The 10,933-nt window shown below is 38.6% G+C and overlaps 1 long non-coding RNA gene across 1 annotated transcript; it reads right to left on the reverse strand.

Annotated features, from left to right (window-relative positions):
* Positions 1 to 320: 320 nt before the first annotated feature.
* LOC118350704 (uncharacterized) lies at positions 321 to 9,284 on the reverse strand. The gene is made up of 2 exons (XR_004804987.2): positions 1,458 to 9,284; positions 321 to 795 (listed from the first exon to the last, which is right to left on the reverse strand). It is a non-coding gene; the product is annotated as an uncharacterized LOC118350704 (long non-coding RNA).
* Between the last annotated feature and the right edge of the window lie 1,649 nt (positions 9,285 to 10,933).

A 10,933-nucleotide genomic window follows, 5' to 3' on the forward strand; every position in this document is an offset into this window, starting at 1 on the left:
CAATAAAATGTAACAGAAGTGACACCATGCCAGCTACAGGCATGGCCCTTTACTGGTCTAGTAGCTTTAACTCCTGCCTCTTATAAGAAGTGTGATCAGGTATCCAGAGACCACCATGACATGAGAAGCCCAAGCCATTGCGAGGACCTCAAATGATAAGACCTCTTGGGTGGAGCATGGAGGCACCATGTATGAGTAAAGAATAATCCTGCAGGTGTACCCTCCAGGCCCAACCACTCTATAGGTAAGACCTTGTAGAACCAAACTATTTAGCTATCTAGTCCGTCCTCAGATCCTGACCCACAAAATCATGAGAAGAATAAGTGGTTGTAATTTACTTCATACTCAAATTTGAGTAAGCCAAACCCATCTTCCCTTCCCCATAGACACACAACCCTGTTAGGGACCATTGCTCTCTACCATCTACCTGGCTACTACAAGGAGCTGACAGTTCAGAAATCATCTCCCCTCTTTCTGGCTATTTATACAGATGTCCTGCTGGCACCTCAAATGTAACACATACTAAACAGAACACATCATTTCCCTTTTTAAAATTCCCGTTCTCTTTATCCACACTATCTTCCACATCACCTTGGAGTATTGTTTCACTCCTCTCTGTCACCCAGGGCAGCCAATAAATCACAAAGTCCTTTTGCCCTCTTCTTCCTATTCACTCTATCATTGTCCTTGTTAGGTCCTTATCATTTCTTAGCGGCGTGTGCTTGTAGTCTCCCACATGATCTCCTTGCTTATCATTTCTTCATCATCTTCCACATGATGGCCAGAATGATCTTCCTAAAACATGATTGGGCACACATTATTTCTGTTTCCCAAAATCAACAATAACTCTAGAATATTTACCCCAAAAAACTTCACACTTCTCAGTGTGGTAAACAATCACCTTCACTACTGAGCAACAAAGTAACCTCTAACCTCACCTTTTACTCATTACCTCACTGTCTTGGCATAACTCTCAGCTTCCTGATCTACCAGCTGCCTTTCCAGAACTCTGGGCTTCTTTCCTCAGTCTGGAACACCATTCCTCTCCTTTTTTCACGTGTAGAAATTCTTTGTATATCTCAAAGCCCAGTTTACTTTTTATGTTTTCCTGGAAGCATTTTTGAGTTGCTCTCTTCCCCAGGCCTGTCCCATACAGATGCGCAGGTTTTGTATACTATACAACTCAAGGGAGAGCCATTCACCATGACCATAATGTGAATTGCACCTCCCTGAGTTGTACATTTCATAACTTATAACAACACATAATTATTTTATTCTCTGTGCTCCTTCAATATAGTTCTTTGTTTTGTTCTCTTAGAAAAACACTTCAATAATACCTGCTATATGGTAGGCACTGAACAAAGACCACAAAGATGTGTTATGATGTCTTGGTCTAGAGAGATTTAAAGTTAAGGCAAACAGGCATATGATCAAATATATGCTAAAAACACTTTTACCTCTCTTTAATCCTTATTTTTCTCCATTTTAGAGTCAGTTAAGAGCTCTATTTTAGTCCAAAATATTTAGGGGCAGAAGTCATCTTATTTATCACAACCTACAATTAACACTTGGCTGTGCAGGAGAGAGTGTCCCAGATAATGGTTATTAGATTGTATTAGATGTACCAAATGTAACAAGAGCAACAATGTATTGGCCCTGTATGTGGAACACTGCTAACGTCATAATGCTGGGTGGGAAGTATATATTTAGAACTGTGACAGAGACTGCTGTGTGTCCCCTATACCCCATTTCCTTTTCTTATTGGGCACTCAGCTAGACTGCTTTTCCTAGCCTTCCTTGTAGTTAGATGTGGCCATATTGCAATGGAATGTGGGTAGGAAATGATATGTATCGAGGCCTGGCCTATAAAAACTTTGTTTAATCTTCACATTCTTTTTTCATCCTGAAGCTTGATGGAGGGGACTCAGAAGATCTAAGCAGATGAAGGCACTAGATGAAGGAAGAAGCTTGGATCTTTGATATGTTATTTGGGGGATCATTGGCTTACATTATACTATTGCATGAATGAGAAATAAACCTATACTATTGCATCAACTAAAGTTTAAAGTTTGGGACTGCTTGTTGCAGTTGTCAGTTTAACTTGCCTGATACAAGTGCTAAGTTTAACGTAACATTCCTAGATTGATCATGACTACCTATTTTTCAAAAGAGTATCCAGTAAAGAAGATTCCAAAAATTCATTTACACCCTCATTTAAGTATGAACTCTCTCATCTCTATGGTTAGAAATAATGGCCTTATTCAGTCTCTCACTTTTATAATCTTCAAAATATATGCAAGTGGTAATAATACCAAAGAATTTCTCTTAAAATATACTTGCATATGCCCAGAGAAAATTCTTTGGTGTAGAATTTGAAAGGGTCTAGAGATCCCTGCTCTTGATTAGGACAATACTTGTGCCTTCCAAAGCACACTGCTGTCTATTGAGGCTGTCATGAGATGGGAATACTGATATTCAGGCCTACTGAATACTGAGAAAGAAATGGGACCAAGCTTTGACTTCCTTAATACCTTAGAGCCAGTTTGGCAGGTATCATAACTCCATGATTTGTAATGCATATATGACAATTTTATCACTTCCTGTTTTGATTCAAGAAGAAGAATAGGAAGCAGAAGAAGAACTCTAAGAGACAAATTAGGCAATGAAACTGAGGAAGACCCAACGTGCCCTTTTTTCCTTTCATTTACTCAACATAAATTTTCTAGCACCTCTTATATTCACAATGCTGTGTGTGTGTATTGGGGAGGTCTTTCAAACAAATATAATAAACAGATATGCTTCCAGGGGGATTTTTAGACTGTTGGTATTTGACAAGGCAAGCAGCTATGTGAAAGGCAGTATAGAACATGGACTTTGATGAGACAGACCCAGTTTCAAATTCTGGCTCCATCAATTGCTGTGGTTTGAACTTAGCACCACTTAAGCACTTAAATTCAGTTTCCTCATCTATAATTTTTGAGGATTGTTGAAAGTATTAGACGATTACCTAGCAGGATGTCTGGCAAATAGTAGGTGATAGCTCTTCTTACATAGGGAAACAAACTGCCTAACCAGTTGAATATTTAAGACATAGCAAATAATTAGCCCACACAAGAAAAGTTGGATAAGTATGGAGGGAGGAAATCACATTGGGATGTAATGGACAAAATAAGTCATTAGTTTTTCTTAATCAGGGCTTTCTTTTAGAACATTTCTCATTTAGAATCTAATATGGATGCTATATCTAAATGTAAAACTCTCATGCAGAAATTGCCAAAAAAAAAGTCATAAATGGAGAGAGGAACTTTTTATTTCAGAAGAAAAGTTCCTGTATTGGATAGAAAAATTCACAACAGGTACTGCTGACTCATACATACCCCTGTGTGTGTGTAGGTGTGTGTATGTGTGTGTGTGTGTGTGTGTGTGTATAATAGGCATGTTACACATATGAGGGATAAGCCATAAAAATTGTTCATATGTTCAGGAACAAAGAGTTATGACACAATTTGTAAAATTATAGAGAGCCAAGGTTATAAGAGGATCTTTCAATTCAAACCATTCATTTACAATAGAAGTAATAGACTCAAAGAGATGAATTGACTTGTCTAAGTTCACCCAAGTAGGAAATTGTCAAGCTAGGACTTGAAACTTAATCTCTTAAACTTCTGGTATAATACTCTTACCACTAATTCCTTTCTAGTCAAGGCCTAAGGAATAATTGTGTAATGCCATTGGATAGAGATTCTTGAAGGTCTTAGTTCTAGGAAGTGAAGACTTCCGAGCAAAGACTTTGAGGTATTATGGATAGAGGTCAGGCTTATTAAGGATTCCACAAAAGTTCTATTAAAGATTCCACAAAAATAGTTAAAAATACTTAAAATAGTCCTCACTTATTGAACACAGCGTGTCAAAAGCTTTACAGATATAATTTTTAATTCATTCACTTAAATTTTTATTCATACCTATTATATGGCAGGCATCTACACTGTGTGCTAGGATACAATAGTGAAAAGACATTCACAGTTCTTGACTTCATAGAACCTCTTGCCTTCCCTGTAATAAATTCAATAAGACTTGTTGGCTTATTGCCTCCATTTTACAGGTGATGGAACAGGCCCAGAGAATAACAATGATGGCATTCATATATTGACCACCTACTACACACCAGGTACTTTTCTGAGCAATCTCTGAGTAAATCTCCTCAAACCACTCTGTGAGATAAAAAAACAGAGGCACAAGCAGCTACAGTGACTGGTTCAAGGTCACATAGGAAGTAAGAAATAGATCAAGGACTGGAATCAAGTCCATATGATACCAGTGTCTGTGATTTTAATCTCTACGTTATATTGACCAGTTGGATTTCTGCTCTTTTTTTGTGGGTTTTTTCTGTTTTTGTTTTTTGTTTTGTTTTTGCTAAAAGATAACACATATGATGTCAAAACTCTGCTAGTGAGGGCTAGGATGCAGGAAGCATAAATTACTTTGTTTACAGACAAATCCTGTGTTCCTTGGCAGATGTATGTGGGTAACAATATTTGCTCAAGTGGTTATCATATATCAGAGCATTGCAGCTATACACGTGATTCCAGGTAAATCTAGCATAATGCAGGCCCTTAGTAAGTCCTCAATAGAGTAGGCAAATGGTAAGCAGTAGAAATAAATAAGTCTAGAAAGAATCTAGAAATTATTAAATATCTACATAAACTTTCACACTCCTGTTAGAAAGAGGGCTATTTCTGCAGAATTAAATACCAGCCATAAAATTTACTGTGTAATATGATTTACCCATCTGTTTGAGCCATCCTATTGCAAGGTATAGACATACTCCTTGAGATAAAAAGCAGACTTGAACAATTTTCAGTTTCACATAAATTCTATTAGAGAAGAATAAAATAGTGAAATTGCAAAATTTCTCCATTCTCTTCCACCATACGGATTTCTTTGAGGTTTAATAATATTATAAATAAAGCAGCTTCAAGATGAAATACAAAACAGTGAACAACAATTTAAAAACATTTTGAAGAAGCAAGTATTATACCTCAGTGTTGCCAGGCTTTCAACATAAGTAAGATACAAAACAGAGAGAGAACTCTCATTTGTTCTATCAAGAAAGCATAAATATTGGCTCCATATTAAGCCAACTTTTTGCAGCTGTACACCAGCTCTCAACTATTAAAAAGATTCTTAAATTCCCAGGGAAATAAAAATCAATTTCAGCCATATAAGTCTGTATATAAATCTATTGTGCTTTATTCCAAATATTTTCTCATCAAGGAGTTTGGAACAAAATTTTTTTTGAAAGAAAAAGTCTCCAGTTCACCCATTACACCATTATAAATATTTGAATGACTTCCAGTAACTTTGCTTTAGAAAATCTCAATATTTGTGTAACGTGCCAATGACAGCTCAGCAGCAATGTCAATACATTTCATTATTTGGCAAGACAACCACTCATAGCAATAGACTGGAATCCTGATTGCCATTTTCATATATTATATTTCACTTTTGTCACAGTACACAGGATGGTTACTATTGCCCCCTTGGCAAGGTACTAATTTCTGAGCTTATATTAAAAATCTATTTTATCTGTTAAAGCTTAGAATGAGCTAAGTGATTACCATTTTAATCCCAAATCAATGTGTGTAGTCAGGTCTTGAAAGAATTCCAATCACTAGCTCTTGTTCACATTTTAGATGGATAATGCTTTTGGGTTGTTTTCCTTGGGGCCATCTTATATATTCTATTTGTAAGAATTACAGTCACTGGTAGAGTGATTATTGTTCACATAGCTCAAACAAAGAAATGGATGTGATAATTAATTTTCTGGGTTTTGTAAGAATCTGCACTGGCAAAAGTGAAATATACCTATTTGCTAAAGTTTTGAGAAATAGAGTAGAATGGAGATGTGCTTCTCAGGTGTTAGCATGCTACCTCCTGGAGAGCTGATTCACAACAGATTTCCTAGGCCCCACAATCACTGAATCTGATTCAGTAAGTCTGGATGGGGTTTGAGGTTTTGGTTTCTAACTTCTCAGGTGATGCTGATGTTGTCATTTTAAGGAGCATCTTTTGAGGAGCGGTGGGATAGAATGGAATGACCCATAGTGAAGGCAAAAATCTTGCTTTGCCATTTACAGACTTGGTTGATTTGGGGTCATTTACTTAATCTATTTTTAAGTCTTAGTTTCCTCCTCTGCTCAATGTGTGGAGGGGATTATAAGGATTAGGGAAATCTGTATATCACTTTACAGAGTGCTGGACAGATACGTAGTTTGTGCTACATAAATGATAGCCATGGTTATTAGAAATGATGCAGTCTGGGGGCGCCTGGGTGGCCCAGTTGGTTAAGCATCTGCCTTCGGCTCAGGTCATGATCCCGGGGTCCTGGGATCCAGCCCTGTGTTGGGCTCTATGCTCAGCAGGGAGTCTGCTTCTCCCTCTGCCTCTGCCCCCAACTTGTGCTCTCTCTTTGACTCTCTCTCAAATAAATATATAAGTAAATAAAATCTTTAAAAAAGGAAAAAAGAAATGATGCATTTTCCTTTTCTGGGATTCTTCTGGTTGAACATACAGTGCTTTGGCTTCATATCCTAGTGTATTAAGCATGTGTAGGTTGGGAATTATCTGGTCAGTGAGTTAGCAACTATTCAGAACTTGAGTTGCTCATGTGGGCCCTAAAACACTTAAATATTTTGCCCCTTGGCCTTATAACTAACTATCATACTAAAATTTTGATTCTCTGCTCTTTGTATTATTTTTTCATTTAAGTTACTTTATAGACCACAGCTCCACAGTTATGTCTTCTTGTGAATGATCTTTAAAAAGATCTTAAAAGATCTTTTCTTAAAAGAACAACATCAGTTTATTTTTGAAATCAAACTCAAGTCTTTGGAGACTAATATCCTTTCTCTCCATATTTTGCTATTAAGAGGCCTGGTGTTCTGCCAAGACAACATATTAATACATTTAAGCTTGAGCTTTTCATTGTCATGTGAACATTGAAATTGGCTCCCAATTACACAAAGCGGCCAATTCAACAGGATACGCGTATTGGATTTACAACAAACATGTCTGTGAAAAAATTACTTTAAAATCCCTGATTTTGTGGTTTGCTTTTAATTTGTTAAAAAGTCATGATCCACCAGTCACAAGAATCTCAGCCAGTTCAGGATAAGTTAGTTTTGAGAAATACATGACTTGACTTTAGTCAAATGTTAATAAATTTATCTGTCTTGCATTCCATCATTTATTCAGCTACTAATTTAGCAGTAAGTCCCATTTTTGTGGTGGGTGATAGTCTAGATGCTGGGGAACACACTTACCCCACCAGAGTTTGCAGTCTAGTGAGAAAGGTAGAACCTCATTTTAACAGGATGATAAATCTCCAGCCTTGATCAGTTAACAAGCTGTAGAGAGTAAGCTCATTGTTTGTATTCATCCTCATTTACTCATAGAATCTGTTAACCATTGCCCAAAGCTTTATTTTTTTAAAAAAAGATTTTGCTTCTTTATTCATTATTTATTTTTGCACAGAGAGGCAGAGACACAGGCAGAGGGAAAGCAGGCTCCCTGTGGGAGCCCGATGCAGGACTCAATCCCAGGACCCCGGGATCATGACCTGAGCTGAAGGCAGACATTCAACCACTGAGCCACCCAGGCATCCCTCCCCAAAGCTTTAGACACATGTACAGCACTGGATGATGTCTTCTAGAAGTAGGATCCTCTAGAGCTTCTAACCAAAGGAGAACCTACATTTCTTGTAGTTTCATTTGTAATACGAACTTAGAGAAAGAAAATCAAAATGTCATTGTACCTTGCAATTAGCTGTCACGTCAACTCTCTAGCAAAAATGACACAACTGAAGAGAATACCAATCTATACATCACACCTTATTTTTCTGGCTTTTCAAAGGATGCAGGGATTTATGATCATATGACCTGTTACAGACTGAATGTTTATGTCCTCACCCCCAGCTCCCCTATGCTTGCTGAGTTCACATGCTTAAGGTCTAACCCTCAATGTGGTGGTACTTGGAGATGGGGCCTTTGGGAGGCAATTAGGGTTAGAGGAAGTCATGCAGGTGGGGCCTTCACAATGGGATTCATGTCATATAAGAAGAGACACCAGAGAGCTAGCTCTTTCCCACTCTCCTATGTGAGGACACAGCAAAAAGTTGTGGTACCAGGAACCAGGTACTTGCCAGAAACCCAGTCAGCCATTATCTTGCTCTTGGACTTCCCAGCCCTCAGAACTGTGAAAAGAAATGTCTTTCATTTAAGTCACCCAGCCTATGGTATTCTGTTATGGCAGCCCAATACAAGACTTTAGGAAGATAACAGAGATTTGTACAAAACTGTGGAAATGCTTCAAACTTATCTCATGTTCCCCAAGCAGGGCCCTCAGCCCATTTGCCAGGCCAGCTCTTTACCACTGCCTACACAGAGTTTGCTCTTTCTGACCCAGAGCTGTCAGTCCTCTTTGTGCTGTTTTCTCTACCAAAATGCCCTTCCCACATCTTCCACTCCTGGTTTAGAAATGTTTCCTAATCATGCCTAGTCCTTTCCCAGACAATCCTTCACTGCAAAGTGTGTTTCACTATACATTTACTCACATTCACTATTTATATCTCACTCTGTTGTGTCCTTCTGTGGGTTCAAGGATGTAGGTCTTATAGACATGGCCAACAAGCACATGAGAAAATGCTCCGCATCACTGGCCATCAGGGAAATACAAATCAAAACCACAATGAGATACCACCTCACACCAGTGAGAATGGTGAACATTAACAAGACAGGAAACAACAAATGTTGGAGAGGATGCAGAGACAGGGGAACCCTCTCGAACTGTTGGTGGGAATGTGCACTGGTACAGCCCCTCTGGAAAACTGTGTGGAGGTTCCTCAAAGAGTTAAAAATAGATCTGCCCTATGACCCAGCAATTGCAGTGCTGGGGATTTATCCCAAAGATACAGATGCAGTGAAACATTGGGACACCTGCACCCCGATGTTTCTAGCAGCAATGTCCACAATAGCCAAACTGTGGAAGGAGCCTCAGTGTCCACTGAAAAATGAATGGATAAAGAAGATGTGGTCTATGTATACAATGGAATATTACTCAGCCATTAGAAACGACAAATACCCACCATTTGCTTCGACGTGGGTGGACCTGGAGGGTATTATGCTGAGTGAAATAAGTCAATCGGAAAAGGACAAACATTATATGGTCTCATTCATTTGGGGAATATAAAATTAGTGAAATGGAATAAAGGGAAAAGAGAGAAAATGAGTGAAAATATCAGTGAGGGTGACAAAACATGAGAGACACCTAACTCTGGGAAATAAACAAGGGATAGTGGAAGGGGAAGTGGGCGGGGGGGTTGGGGTGACTGGGTGATGGGCACTGAGGGGGGCACTTGGCAGGATGAGCACTGGGTGTTATGCTATATGTTGGCAAGTTGAACTCCAATAAAAATAAATAAATAAATAAATAAATAAATAAATAAATAAATAAATCTAAAAACAAAAAAAACCCAAAAAGTAAAAGTATTAAAAAAAATGATGTAGGTCTTATCTCCTGAACTATACCTTGAGCATCTCTAAGACTAGGGACGTTTCAAATCTTTTGTGTCCTCCATTGGCCCTTTTAAAGTATTGTGCACATAAAATGGGAATGAAACTTACTGAATGAAAATTGAACTAAATGCTGAGAGCCAACGAATGTTCTGAGGCAAATGAATCAAGAAATGCAAGGAAGTACAATAAAACCTTGGCTCCAGAGCCTCTAGGTGGGGGTGGGAGAGAGTTGTTCTGGATAAGTGAATTTAATAGAGGGCTGAGGATTCATTCTTTTAAACACCATTAAAAGTCATTAAAAGTAGTAGTGTGCTGTAACACTGAAAAATCCTCAGGCCCTTCAAAGGTATGCAGAACTGTTTGTCCCTGGTTTAAATGGCTACAGATTGCTGTGTTTTGTTTTTTAAAATTGTTGTTTTGTTTTTTAGCTTTTCTGGGACTGCTGCTGGACTGTCCATCTCACGGATACCCATGTGACTGACTGTACCATTTCTAGTCCCTGCTCCTAATTTGCTGCCTCTCATCTGACATGAGTTTGGAAATCACATGTCCAAGCTCACTGTGGTTATTGTTGTGACTATTACTGTTGGAGACACGTGTAACTAACTGAGAGCCAAGGGCTCTGGGTAAGGGCTTGCTGGGGTCTCCAGGGCTAAAATGACAAGAGACAGACTTCTAGCTGTTGCGAATTCCTAGTTCAGCTGCCCTGAAGCCTTACTAATTTACTTCTTATTCTTACTTTTCTAGTCTGGAAATATGTTTTTCAGGTAAATTAGGAATTCAGTAATGTATTCAAGTGATCACTGAGTGCTTACAAAGTAGAAGATACATGGTTACATGCCCCAGGAAGGCCATCAAAAATAAATACTCAGTCTGGCCTGATCACTGTTCTCTGTACTGTACTAGCACCTAGTAGGCACTCAACACATATTTGCTGAATCAATGAAATGAACTTTACCAACTGAGCACAGATGGGATTTTGGTACGATACACACAAAACAAGCTTATGATGTAAACAGCAGTAACAGTCCTAACAGGTAAACAAATAAAGTCTGTATAAGGACCAAAGATTTCCTACTCGAAAATCCAGAGGGACTTCATATAAGAGGTAGCAGTTTTGATGAGGCCTTGAAGATTGGGGTCATATTTTGATCGGCAAGAAGTTGGGAAAGTAAGAAAACAAGAGTAGCATCGACAAAGCCAAGATGCTAGAATGGGTAGAGGGTAACCAGTGCACTTTGGCTGGAGTGCTTGCAGGAGAGTAGGAGGAAATCACATTATAATGTTATATTGGGGTCAGAGTGTGGGTGGGCCACGAACATCAGGCTAAAGAATTTGGATTTTATTAAGTGGGGAGAAAC

This window comes from Canis lupus, chromosome 15 (assembly GCF_003254725.2).
Source record: "Canis lupus dingo isolate Sandy chromosome 15, ASM325472v2, whole genome shotgun sequence".
Classification (NCBI taxonomy): domain Eukaryota; kingdom Metazoa; phylum Chordata; class Mammalia; order Carnivora; family Canidae; genus Canis; species Canis lupus.